Consider the following 13,957-nt stretch of genomic DNA (forward strand, 5'->3'; position numbering starts at 1 on the left):
AAAGAGGACACGAACAAATGGAAAAACATTCCATGCCATCCCCATCAAGCTACCAATGACTTTCTTCACATTATTGGAAAAAACTACTTTAAAGTTCATATGGAACCAAAAAAGAGCCCACATTGCCAAGTCAATCCTAAGCCAAAAGAACAAAGCTAGAGGCATCACACTACCTGACTACAAACTATACTACAAGGCTACAGTAACCAAAACAGCATGGTACTGGTACCAAAACAGAGATACAGACTAATGGAACAGAACAGAGTCCTCAGAAATAATACCACACATCTACAGCCATCTGATCTTTGACAAACCTGACAAAAGCAAGAAATGGGGAAAGAATTCCCTATTTAATAAATGGTGCTGGGAAAACTGGCTAGCCATCTGTAGAAAGCTGAAACTGGGTCCCTTCCTTAAACCTTACACAAAAATTAATTCAAGATGGATTAAAGACTTAAATGTTAGACCTAAAACCATAAAAACCCTAGAAGAAAACCTAGGCAATACCATTTAGGAAATAGGCATGGGCAAGAACTTCATGTCTAAAACACCAAAAGCAATGGCAACAAAAGCCAAAATTGACAAATGGGATCTAATTAAACTAAAGAGCCTCTGCACAGCAAGAGAACTGCCATCAGAGTGAATAGGCAACCAACCTACAGAATGGGAAAAAATTTTTGCAATCTGCTCATCTGACAAAGGGCTAATATCCAGAATCTACAAAGAACTCAAACAAATTTACAAGGAAAAAAAAACCCCATCAAAAAGTGGGCAAAGGATATGAACAGACACTTCTCAGAAAAAGACGTTTATGCAGCCAACAGACACACGAAAAAATACTCATCATCACTGGCCATCAGAGAAATGCAAATCAAAAACACAATGAGACACCATCTCACACAAATTAGAATGGCGATCATTAAAAAGTCAGGAAACAACAGGTACCGGAGAGGATGTGGAGAAACAGAACACTTTTACACTTTTGGCGGGACTGTAAACTAGTTCAACCATTGTAGGAGACAGTGTGGCAACTCCTCAAGGATCTAGAACTAAAAATACCATTTGACCCAGCAATCCCATTACTGGGTCTATACCCAAAGGATTAGAAATCATGGTGCTATAAAGACACATGCACACATATGTTTATTGCAGCACTATTCACAGTAGCAAAGACTTGGAACCAACCCAAATGTCCATCAATGACAGACTAGATTAGGAAAATGTGGCACATACACACCATGGAATACTATGCAGCCATAAAAAAGGATGAGTTCATGTCCTTTGTAGGGACATGGATGCAGCTGGAAACCATCATTCTCAGCAAACTATCGCAAGGACAAAAAACCAAACACCGCATATTCTCACTCATAGGTAGGAACTGAACAATGAGAACACTTGGACACAGGAAGGGAAACATCACACACCAGGGCCTGTTGTGGGATTGGGGGAGGGGACATGTATACACATGTAACAAACCTGCATGTTGTGCACATGTACCCTAGAACTAAAGTATAATTAAAAAAAAAAACTATTTGGTGATCTAAAACAATTAATGTATATCCAAAAGCCAACTGATATACCCTAAACTTAGCCAAAGAATCAAGTTAACTAATTTTGTGTATCGTATCATATGGTACTAAAATCAAAATTTGATTATAGTCTTATACAAAGATAGCCCCAAATCCATAACATTTAATACAGTTGAAAGATGGGGGAGACTACTATCATGTAAGTGAGATTTGTAAACAAAGACATGTACTTTCTCTCATTCACAATTAAACATGCCACGTTTCTCAGTTTTGCCTGACCTGCCAACATAGGAGTAAATTTTGCATTGTTTACTCTAACAAGAATGCTTTCTCCGGCTTCCTGGCCTTGACATCCCCTTTTACTACTTATGCATTCAATGAAATGAATATGAATTTCCTTGTTATTGAGCAAAGACCAGATTTCTAACTTTCTTTCCTGGAGGAATGGAGCAAAAGAAACAGTGTTTAACTGGTAGCATAAGAAAAACACTGCATCATAGTTTAAATCTATATGAAGTATAGTGAACATTAAGTTTCATTAAGAAATTTTTGAAAGAGTATTCAGTTTTTCAAGGAGAAAATTAATCCCTCTTGGCATCTTTTGTCACAGCATGACTTCTTGTAATTTTCCCCCAAAACCTTCAATCATATTCAATTTCAGAAACGGACCTCTAAAGACAACACATGTATTTGTCTTTTTTATAAATGAGGACACTAAAGCCCAGAGAAATTAAGAGACTTGTTCAAGGTAACAGGAGTAGACTTGGGACTGCGCTTTTTCTCTTTGAATCTGTGCTTAATTTTCTTTCTACACTTTGACATTGGCATCGTTCTAAGTGATTATTTTCTCATTCTTTTGTTAGTCAACCCCTAAAGCGGCACAATAAACCTTGTACATACAAAAGGCATAGCAGTAACAACTAGCATTGATTGTTTAACATATGCTAATAATTATTTTAAGTGTTTGATATATTTATTAATTTAAAAATTAATCCGTGTAACAACCCAATGCGGTTGGTATGATCATAATTTGCATTTACAGATGAGGAACCTCAGGCATAGAGAGCAAAAGTGACTAGAAGTTTACAAAATAAAAGGAAAGTGATAAATTCAGTGGCTAATTCTCCTAGATGGGTTAGCTAATGTTCAGCTCCAGCTTATCGTATGTGGGAAACTTCCTTCCATTTTCCAAAAGAAGCTGAGAATCCAGATTTTTATGTGAAATCTCACAAATGGTGGTTTATTTAAATGTAGTACTGATCTCCAAACACACACGCACAGACACATACACACCTTTGAACTAGCATTAAGACCACAGAAATGACCAAAAATGTTTGCGAATGACAGTATTTTTTACTACACAAAATTCTTGCCTAACGAGTATTACTAGAGGACCTACAGTTCTCAAAATTTGTGGAGAGAATACACAAATTAAGAACCCAGTCTGTGCCTTTTCCTCTTTCTTCTACCATAGATCGGTGGGGGGGGTTAGGGGGAGTGGGGAAGAAAGCAAAAGCCAGGGTCCTTTGATTTATTATATATTTATATGTCATTTGTGCCATAGCAGAGGAACTATTAGTAAGAGTGAGGCAATGCTTTTCTGGAAAGAATAAGGAATGAACCAGACATTAGATATCATCTTCTGTGAGGTTTTTTTCAGTCTCTCTTGCCAACTCCAAGATGGCTGCTGGCCTCTGTCAGTTTAGTGTACAGATGAGGAAGACAGCGTTGCCAGTTATAGCTTCGCCTTTAAGCTGTTCAATTAAGAGTAGATGAGTTTCTTACAATGATGTCACTCGCACTAAATCTGCCTATTTCCCCCAAAGCGGCTGGGAATGTTCCAGAGGCTAACTTGTTTGTGCATACATTGTATTACAGACTAGTCTGCATACTTTTTTGGTAAATGACCCATACTTTGACATCTACTGTTTTAGATCAAACACATGCAAGGACGTAAAGAAAAAAGTTCTCTTTAAAAATTAAAACGACCTTTAAAGTAATTCTTAACAACTCCCAATAAGCCTCCTGGGAGAGCATATCAGAAGATAAAACACATAACTTTGGAAATTGGCCTTCTATGGACTATATTCGACTCCCCACTCGGGTTTTGTTTGACTCAGAGTGATTACAAAATTCTTAATTGCTAACATTTGAAAATCAGAAAACTTTGTACTAGAAAACAAATTTCCAGGCTGGGCACAATGGCTCAAGTCTGTAATCCCAACACTTTGGGAGGCCAAGGTGGATGAATCACCTGAGGTCAGGAGTTCAAGACCACCCTGGCCAATATAGTGAATATGGTGACACCCCATTTCTATTTAAAAAAAAAAAAAATAGCTGGGCGTGGTGGTGGGCGCCTGTAATCCCAGCTACTACGGAGGCTGAGACAGGAGAATCCCTTGATCTCAGCAGTGAGCTGATATCGCGACACTGCACTCCAGCCTGGGTGACAAGAGCAAAACTCCGTCTCAAAACAAAACAAAACAAAACAAAACAAAAAAGTTTCCAGAATTTCTTGAAATATCTGAAAGTTTTAAAGAGGTGAGCACATATTATGTGTTCTACAGGCAAATTATTTAAATGGCTATACTCTTTTCAATTGACTGGCCTCTATAGGAATTTGAGTTTGTGACTCTTTCAAGGATAATCAGAAATCTATTTCTACAAATAAAGATTGAAAGTAGAAAACTGCTTTTTGAGGGGGCCAGGCGCGGTGGCTCTCGCATGTAATCCCAGTACTTTGGGAGGCCAAGGGGAGCGGATCACGAGGTCAGGAGCTTGAGACCATCCTGAACAACATGGTGAAACCTCGTCTCTACTAAAATACAAAAATCAGCCAGGCGTGGGGGCACATGCCTGTAACCCCACCTACTCAGGAAGCTGAGGCAGGAGAGTCGCTTGAACCTAGGAGGAGGAGGTTGATTTGAGCCGAGATCGTGCCACTGCACTCTAGCCTGGACGACAGAGAGAGACTCTCTCTCAAAAAAAAAAAAAAAGAAAGAAAGAAAATTGCTTTTCGGGTTTAAAACAATATTATGACATTTATACTAATTTTACACAGAAAAGTAATACCCAAGCTTAGACCATTTTACTGCTAGAAATGTATCACTAGATTAAAACTATGATTTTCCTCATTTTAAAAATGAGTTAACTGAGGCCCAGAGATGTTACATCACTTACCCAAGGCCATACAGACACTGCACAAAGAGAAGTAAAGAAAGGCAAACTGATGAATTTTTAGAATGAGATGGGGAAAAAAGAAAAAGTTGTGAACTATTTAATAGGAGGAATCTTTATAGAATAGAGTGGGGGAAATAAGATAGGTAAAAAAAACAATGGTTGTAAAACATAAAGCTAGTGGAGTCATACAGAACTTTCCATCTAACCTCCAGCTGTATCTATAAACCACATCCAAATTGTTACATAAAGCCTAGTCCTGCACAACCAAGTATCACATCAAGTATCAACCAAGTCCTAGCACATGTTCTGTTTATTCCCAAATGACTGCTCATAGGTCTGATCGACTTGGTTCCTGGATTATTGGGTCATGCCAGTTGATAAAAACTTAGCCTCTCTTTCGTGTCTCCATTTTCCTTCATAGACACAATTTCATTTTCCTCTGATTTCACTATCTTTGGCCTTGACAGAGAGGCTCTCTTTGCCATGCTTTATGACATTAGAGGGTATCAATCATATCCATTCCACAGATTGATTGAAAAGATCATAATTTGGCCCCTCATTTAATAGGTCTTTTCCTGGTGCCAGGCACTACACTAAGTGCTTTAAATACATTTTCTAGTTCAATCTTCAGAAGAATCCCCTGATGGAGGTGTTATCCCCACTTAAGAAATAAAGAAACTGAGGCACAAAATAAATAACTTGCCAAAAGCCACAAAACTAGTAAGAGAAAAAGCCTGAATTCACTTGATGTCTGTCTGACTCTAAAGCGCATGATATCAACCAGTACATAAACTGCTTTGCAATATCATGATGGTAGGGCTTCCAAAGAAAAGCTAGAGACTGTTGGTCTAGACAGCAATCTTTGGGGTTCTCAATCGATATTACATGATTTCCACTTCCAACAACAATAGAAAGACATCCCCTCTTTCTGACACCAAAGTTAGGAAGTATTTCTTCTCTTTCAACTGAGACCATATAACCCAACGAATACGTATCTTTCCAGAGGCATTTTTAGTGATTAATTCTGAAGACCTGATAAAAACAGCAGATCAATTAGAATGTTAAAGCATGTTTGAGGAGTATAACCCTCCTGCCAAATTCTGCTAAACAGATCACTGAAGCCCACTGACACATTCATAGTATTCTGGTAGGCTTCCAACATTTCTGCAAAGTAAGGATCATCACAGGAGAGCAGTGTCCTAGCATGCTCCATTTTAGGTTTTGTTTTATTCCCAGCATAATCACTTATGAGTACATTTGAGGTGTTCCCATTCATCCAGCAGTGGTTTCTGGTGTTTTGTTTATGTTTGGGAGTAATTTGGTTAGTTTACTTTCTTCACAGCCTTCTTTCAAGTGATATTTGTTTATCAGTCACAAATGCCGTCACATTAATCCATTTTGATAAGCTAAATAAACCCCTGCAGTTTGTCAATGATGCAGCCCATATGTAAATGAGTTGTATATTCTTACAGGAGAGATATGCACAATTTCAGTCTAGTCATTCTCGTCTAATGTGGCTGTCAGGTGTGTCATGAGCAACAGATGCTTGTTTGACAAAGGACCTTTTTATTCTGGCTAATTAAGCAGTTGGACACACCCGCCTGTTAACGGTTCTGCTTTGTACAGCCAGCTCTGACTGAATCATTTGAATCTACAGCTAAATAGGCCACATTTTGAAAGAAGGCTAATTAACCCCTAGGAGAAGGAAAAGATATTGCAAAAACCCAGCTGCTGAATGGAACAAGATTAGCATTTCTTCAACCTGATGGGTAAAACCTAGGCAAAGCAAATGTGTTTGGAACAAACATGCATTATTGCAAGTTTTAAGGCATGCGAATGTTCTTTGTGGAACTTCCTGAATGTTATTTAATACACTCAAATTCACAGTTGGATTCCTTTTATCACTCACAATGTACATGCCAGATTAAATGGATTAATAGTCTGACCTAATCAATTACTTATCAAACACAACTATGTTACTGGGCTAGCTTAAAAATAGGTAGTATCCACCTAATTTTTATTGGGGTCTTTCATCCTGAAATAATTTGCTCTCCTAAAGAGCAAAGTGTGCAAAGTTTGGTTCCACTACACTTACTGTATTATTTTTAACACTGAGGAATGTAACTGGTTTTAATTCAGTATAGAAAACAAAGACCTGTAATTTAATTTTCAAGCTCAACAGAGAATTTCCTTCCTTTTTCCTTAGCATAGAAAGACAAAAGATGCTAGCTCCCATTCCTACTTGAACCAAATTAACCAAAATTATGATGATAGTTACTTAATGCGTATAGTGAAAATAAACGACATCTAAAATGTGATCATATTCAAGAATAACTTATTTACAAGAGCATTAGAAACCTGGTTCAACATAAGATCATAGAAATGTCATTTACAGAAAAAAATGTTTTGCAGGTGAAAATTACTATTTTTAAAACATAGAACAAGGAGTTTAACATTGGTGTGTTGGTGTGCTTTTACATAAAGACCCAAAATTATTGTAATTGAAGTTCTGCAGCATAACACTTTTATTACTAATGCTCTGATTCAGCATCAGCATTCCTAAATAAAAGCTGGAAAATAATAGTAGCATATATAGCGTCTATAGCAGTTAAGATTTCTATTAAAATTAAGACAACTAAAATGAACAATGCTTTTGGGGAGGAAATTACTGACATTTAACATAAATTTAGTACAAAATGTACAAAATTCTGACTATTCTGGAGTAGATAATGAACAATATTAAGATAACTGTAACAACAAAAAAAAACCTAAGGACATTAGACAACTTCAAGAAAGACAATGTACAATGATGAGGCATAGTAGAAATTATTAATGCATATATATGTTACACATATATAAGTATTTTAAACATGTTTAGTCACATGCTACATTTAAATACATGTTTAAATAGTCACGTATTAAATTTAGTTTCTTAAAACTCTGGCAAAAAATATACTGAGCTGATTACTTCACCTACAAATTTCTTCCACCTTCACCCAGTACAAATGAAAAAACTAGTTAAACTACAAACTGTAGTCAAACACCAACCCTTCTTTATATAAAACACATCCTTGTGAAAATTTATTCATTGTAAAACACGGGGCTTTATCAAATCAATAAATCAAGTAAATGAGGAATGTAAAAAGAAAATTCATGATTTTCTGTATTATAAAAATGCTGCCTCTTTATTTAGGTTTGATGTAATCCTCATGACTGTGTACAATAAATCTTTGTACTAAACTGATCTGTAGAAAAATGATGGAATGATAATAGTGTAGACTGTTCAGCAGTCATCTTCCTGTGATAACTGATGACAGTGATTAATGTTGAAGCTGATTAATCAGCACACTGGTAACATATACAGGTTGCCTGGGTAACTTTTTTCACTTTTCAAAGGTTTTCTCTTAACTAATTCTTTCCTTGACTCGGAATAGATTAAGAAAAACTATTACTTAAAGAGAGAAATGAAATTACTGTAATTTTTATCTTAAAGAACTAATTACCAAAATCTAAAATAAAACAATCCCCTTAACACTGAAGCCAAAGTGCTGGAAAGACATACAGGACAGGAGCAAAGGGAGGCAAAGATTAGCTTAAAAGGCAGCATTATTTACAGAGCCACAAAAAACGAGCAGGTAATACTGCACCAGAGTTTCCTTTAGATTTTATAGGGAGTGACAGCCAGAACAGAAATTCTTAATTTTCTTCACATCAGAAAAGACTCCAATGACAGTGTTCCTCTTAGATTATCTTGCCTACACAATAATTTTTTTTTCCTCTCTTCTCTTTTTCTTTTTATAAAAGTGCAGAATAGAGTCTTTTGCAGTTGCTAACTATTCTGACAGGCTCAAAGAGATCAACACATCTAAAAGAGAAAAATAATACTGTATAATAACATTGCTAATAATGGAAACAATATATCCCATTTTAAATGTACAATATCTTAAAGAACAGAATTCTCATTACTGCCATTTTCTGGCAAATGTAGTGAACATGGGTGTAAGTGGACCTCAAAAAAACCTCTATATATTCACATACACATAAATTCTGAAAACACTTGCTGTAAAACATAATGCTATTAAATTTTTACATTGATTTTCATTATATGTATATACACTTGGAATAAAGACTTGGCCAAAGGATAAAAATGTAAACAGATTAAAGACTATAGCCAATTCTGTAAATTCAGATACTTAACAGAAAAATTATTTCTCTGTAAAAATCAGTAAAATTTGAAATAAGTCATCTATACTGAATTACAAACAGTTCCACTGGTACTTATCTATGGGAACTGGTGATGCACTCCGTGGATGGCTGTCCTTCCAATTTGGTATGAAGCATTTTCTTGCCTTCAGAAACAAGAATTCCTTTAAAATCTCATTACTATATAGCTACATCGTCTAAAGTTGGTTATCCTAGGCTGTCTCATAAATCATGAGTTAATATCCTTAACTGGGTTTATTATAATGCTCAAAATCAACTGTAAATTCTTTACAAAAATATAGCTGTCATTATATAACATTTTAGATAAGTGTGAAATTTCATATAATAAGTTTCATTGTCATCTCTCTCATTATACTTTGGTGGTCTTCCATAGAGACTAAAATGGGGAAAAAACTCTTCTTTTATCCTTGATAATACATTAATTATAACATCCCAATCACTACTTTCATCACCAAACTTGTTCAGAAGAGTTATCTACAGTCACTGTCTTCATTTCTGCCCATTCTATTCCACTACTGACACCTTGTTATTTAGTTTCTGCCATATCCCTCCAAGAGAAGATCATCTTTTCCAAAGTCACCAAGGAACAATCTTTTAATCTGCAAATTCTATGACCTTTTCTTATTTTTCACACTCATTGTACTATCAAATTACACTTGAAATTAATAACAATCTCTTTTATCAAAAAGCTCTTCCTCCTTGCCTTCCAAGACATTCAATTTTTCTGATTTTCTTCCTAACTGTCTGGCCAGTCTTTCTATTTGCCTCAGAAATTTAATTTCTTCCCTTTGAACAGGAAAAAAAAAAAAAAAAAAAAGAGTTGAGCTGGGGTGTATTCTGCTCTCTCAACACTCTGTTTTAAAGAGTTTGGTCACTAGTAACTATTATCCGTATGTGAATAACTCCCAAATCTGTAACTCTATCAATAATCTTTCCTTCTATTGAGCTACAGTTCTATATCTTTAACTACCCATTGAATCTTTTTAAATACCCTATCATCATTACTAGTCCACCTGTTTACATGAAATCATCAAAATTCGATTTAGATTTTCATCCTTTCTGTTAAACTTTCTGCCAATAACTGCTGTTACATGCCTTGGGGGATACAGTCTGCCCTCAATGAATTCAAATTCTACTGACAGCATAAGATAAAAGTGGTAATCTTGGGATCCAGTCATCTTGGCATCATTTTTTCTCAAAGAAGCCTAGTAAGAGCCAGATTTCTTTTTTTCTCTCATCTTCCAAATTTAATAAATTACTGAGTCTGCTTCCTAATTATGTCTCAAAAATATACCCACATATCTATATCTCGCCACACAGATCCCTAGAGTTCAGGCCACTACCTACAATAGGTTCTTAGTGCCCTCAGAATAAACTGCAAACCCTTAACAAGGCTTAGGAGGCTCTTTAGAATATAGCCCCTGCCTACTACTGTCTTCCCAAGAGTATATACAGTCCAGCCTTATGGAACTACCCACAGTTCCCCAACCCTGGAGCATTTGGTTTTTTGTCTTGTTTTGTTTTTGTGAGACAAGGTCTCACTGTGATGCCCAGGCTGCAGTGCAGTGGCACAAACTTGGCTCACTCTGCAGCCTCAACCTCCCAGGCCCTGGTGATCCTCCCATCTCAGCCTCCTGAGTAGCTGGGACCACGTGCACGTACCACCACGCCTGGCAACTAATTTTTTGGATTTTTTTGTAGAGACAGGGTTTCACCATGTTGCCCACCCTAGTCTCAAAGTCCTGGATTCAAGCAACCCACCTGCCTCAGCCTCCCGAAATGCTGGGATTACAGGCATGAGCCACTGACTCAGCCAACCCTGGGGACATTTGAACAGGTATTTTCTTCTGCTTGAAACAATTTTTCCTTCTTACCTCCTCTAATCTTCACTTTGTCTTTCAGGTCTCAGGAGAAATCCTACTTTCTCCTGATAGCTTCCCAAACAACCACTGCTTTTCCACCTTGCTCTTAACAAGTCTGAATCTAGTGTCCTCCTGGTATTCCCATAGCACACTATCTTTACTCAGTACACAGCAATTATCACATCTATAGTGTAAGTGTGTCTCCAACAAGACTACAAACTCCATGAATTCATGGACTATACTTATCTTTTTCACCTACATATGTAGCCACAGCACCCAATATATACATAGAATCTTTGATTTGTTGAAAGAATAATCTCCAAAGAAGATGAGTTTAAGACCCCATTGAAACATTAATATTAGAATATGCTGTACTAGAGGCATCTTCTATATAATTTTTAAAAAATTCTACATAAACGTAATTGTATATCACAGCCATTTTAAATCAAATTATTAAGTGTTTTTTCTTAATTTTCTAGTGTGACTTCATGTTCAATTTCTATTACAACAGAATTTTATAACAATTCCCATATTCAAAGAATTAAAAGACTCAAAAGACTTTGGGTATAGTTTTTTAAAATAAAGAAACAAGATAAGGATTAAGTAAACTCAAATGAACAAATCAAGTCTTCAGCTATTGCTCTGAACCTTCTGACATATCATTTACTGTGTTTTAATAAGTACACCTGATTCACTGAATTGTGGATTCAGATCTAATGCTCTAATCATGTCATCTTAGAATAAGTGGCCTGGTATGATTCCTTTGTTTTTATGGGACAGAAGCACTCAGAGATCTTTAATAGCTGAAATGCTAAGAATAAGTAATTAGCCTAATAGTAATTGTTCTGACTTCATCGTTAATTAACCACTTGAAATATATTTGAGCTTGGTAACATTCAACTGATATTCTGCTATGTTCTCTTAATAATCATTGAAACTTTCTACCAAAAAAAGGTATTCTAAGAAGCCTCTAGTTACTAATTAGTTAACACACTTAGAAATCCTGATGTAGGTACTATTATTATCCGGTTTATTATGGATGAGAAAACTAAGGCATATAACTTAAACAATTCTATCAGCACCAAGGTCATATAACTTCATATAACTAGAAATGGGCAGAGTGAGAACTTGAATATGCTATACCACCTACTAAGTCAAGGAGCAACATTTTGTTTCATTCTTTTTTTTTAACCTACCCATATGCAGTATTAGGCTAAAAATATGACAACTATTTAGATGTTTAACACAGCAACTATTATGTAGTCCTGTCTAGAGTCTTTTCTATGTTTTCATTCTTCTATATTATGGAAATTAGATATGCTGTAATTTTTTAATCCAGTTAATAGTTTTCCATGATAGATCATCCTCTAAAAAATATCTTAATTTCATTTCCAGCAATGCAGAGTATCTGACAAGATGACTGTCTATTCTGTAGATCTTAGCTAAGACTAATAAAAATGACTGAATCATGGAATATTCAGAGTTTCTATACTACCTCTGCTGAAGCATCCATACAGACAGGCTTGGTGGAATTTGAATTAGGGCTCAGAAAATGTTAAAAATCAATGTGCCACAATAAAATATCTTTTCTTTCTGAAATCTCAGAGTTGAGCTCTCAGGTACACACCATCACACCTACTTCTAAAGGAGTAGGAATGACGGCCTACAGCTTCTCAAGACACCAAAAGAAAGGGCAATCTCAACTCATTCATTCACCAATGAGTTGGTTTCAGTGAGTCTCCGGCACAGGTGCCAGGGGTTGTTGCTCCCTGACCTTTACATTTGATCACAAATTGCATTCAGCAATGGCAAGAAAATGATATTTAACTCTACTTACTAATGGCACTGCAATCAAGAGCAATAACTGAGAAACAGACAGAGCTTTAAGAAAGGCTGTAGGCCAAAGACACTGTTCAGGGTAATTAAGCCCCATAGCAATCCCATAGGTAATCCTGCAGTACAACTAACGTCTCTATTCCTGCTTGAGCACAGGGCCACCCTTCCTTGGTGCATGCCAAATAATTCATCATATACCCTGATCTTTTCATTTTGTTGTTTCAGTCAATCATGCTTATATAGGACATGTTTTGTTACAAGGATCGGCCAAGCAGAGGAAAGTAAAAAGCAATTTTTCAAGTCTCACCCAGGCCTTTTTATTGTACTACTTCGTTATTTCAAAAAAGTCTGTGCTGGAGTTATCTCTGTCTCTCTCTGTCTCTCTCTCTCTCTCTCTCTCTCTCTCACACACACACACACACACACACACAGCCACACACACAGACAACAGGTCTTTGGTATCAAAAGTTAAGTTGGACACACAGTACATCACACAGGCACATGCAAATAAACACAAAGGGAGACCTTCCAAATGGTTCCTACTTGGCTTATAGGGTGTGACTGAGGAAAAAGTGTTCTAACTCCAAATACAGTAGTCTTCCACTACTGCCTCTTTTTCCCCATCCCTGGCACAGATGGTGATGGGGTATGATAAAACTAGGTCTACTTTGCCAAAAATAAACTTATTTTGCCTAATGGCCAATTTGACAAATTACCCATTCAGTCAAAACTTGTTTCTTTTAACCATTTACATTGTTAACAGCTATTTGTACTGAATAAAATAGTTTCAAAGAATCTTTTAAGAATTCTCTGATATTTAAGTTGACGAGTTCAAGCTTTTAATTTACCTGAAATACTGTTGTAATCCAGCACTGTGGTCTATCTATGTTATATTCTGCCATTTTGCTATTTTCTGGTCTAACAACTTTTGGGGATCAGAATCTATTTATTTTAAATCAAAGGGTTATGAACGTTTTGAATACCAAAAAGTGTATAAATTATAGTACAGAAGATTTGTTTCTTTTAACACACTTTCTATCCACTTAAATACATTCTATACTTCCCAAATTCACACACTTCTTAACCAATTGAATTGGATGAACATGTTGCTTCCATTTTAAGTAACTAAAAAGCATGCAGTATTTGAAGTATCAATGATAAAATTGGCATTCAGCTGAGTTAGACTGATAAATAATTCTATTGCAAAATATCAGGTTTGAAATTGCGATGGAAAAATTAAAATCAAATTAAAACTTAATAATTACTTCCCACTAAAAATTTCAAAAACTTTTGCAGCTATTCTATGCAGCATGATTTGTGATAAAC

At 36.0% G+C, this 13,957-nt stretch overlaps 1 protein-coding gene across 21 annotated transcripts in view; it reads right to left on the reverse strand.

Moving 5' to 3' along the window:
- Positions 1 to 13,957, reverse strand: part of LOC105491823 (regulatory factor X3) — a 320,376-nt gene that overhangs the window by 193,577 nt on the left and 112,842 nt on the right. The window lies entirely within an intron of this gene.

Source organism: Macaca nemestrina, chromosome 14 (genome assembly GCF_043159975.1).
Source record: "Macaca nemestrina isolate mMacNem1 chromosome 14, mMacNem.hap1, whole genome shotgun sequence".
Taxonomy (NCBI): domain Eukaryota; kingdom Metazoa; phylum Chordata; class Mammalia; order Primates; family Cercopithecidae; genus Macaca; species Macaca nemestrina.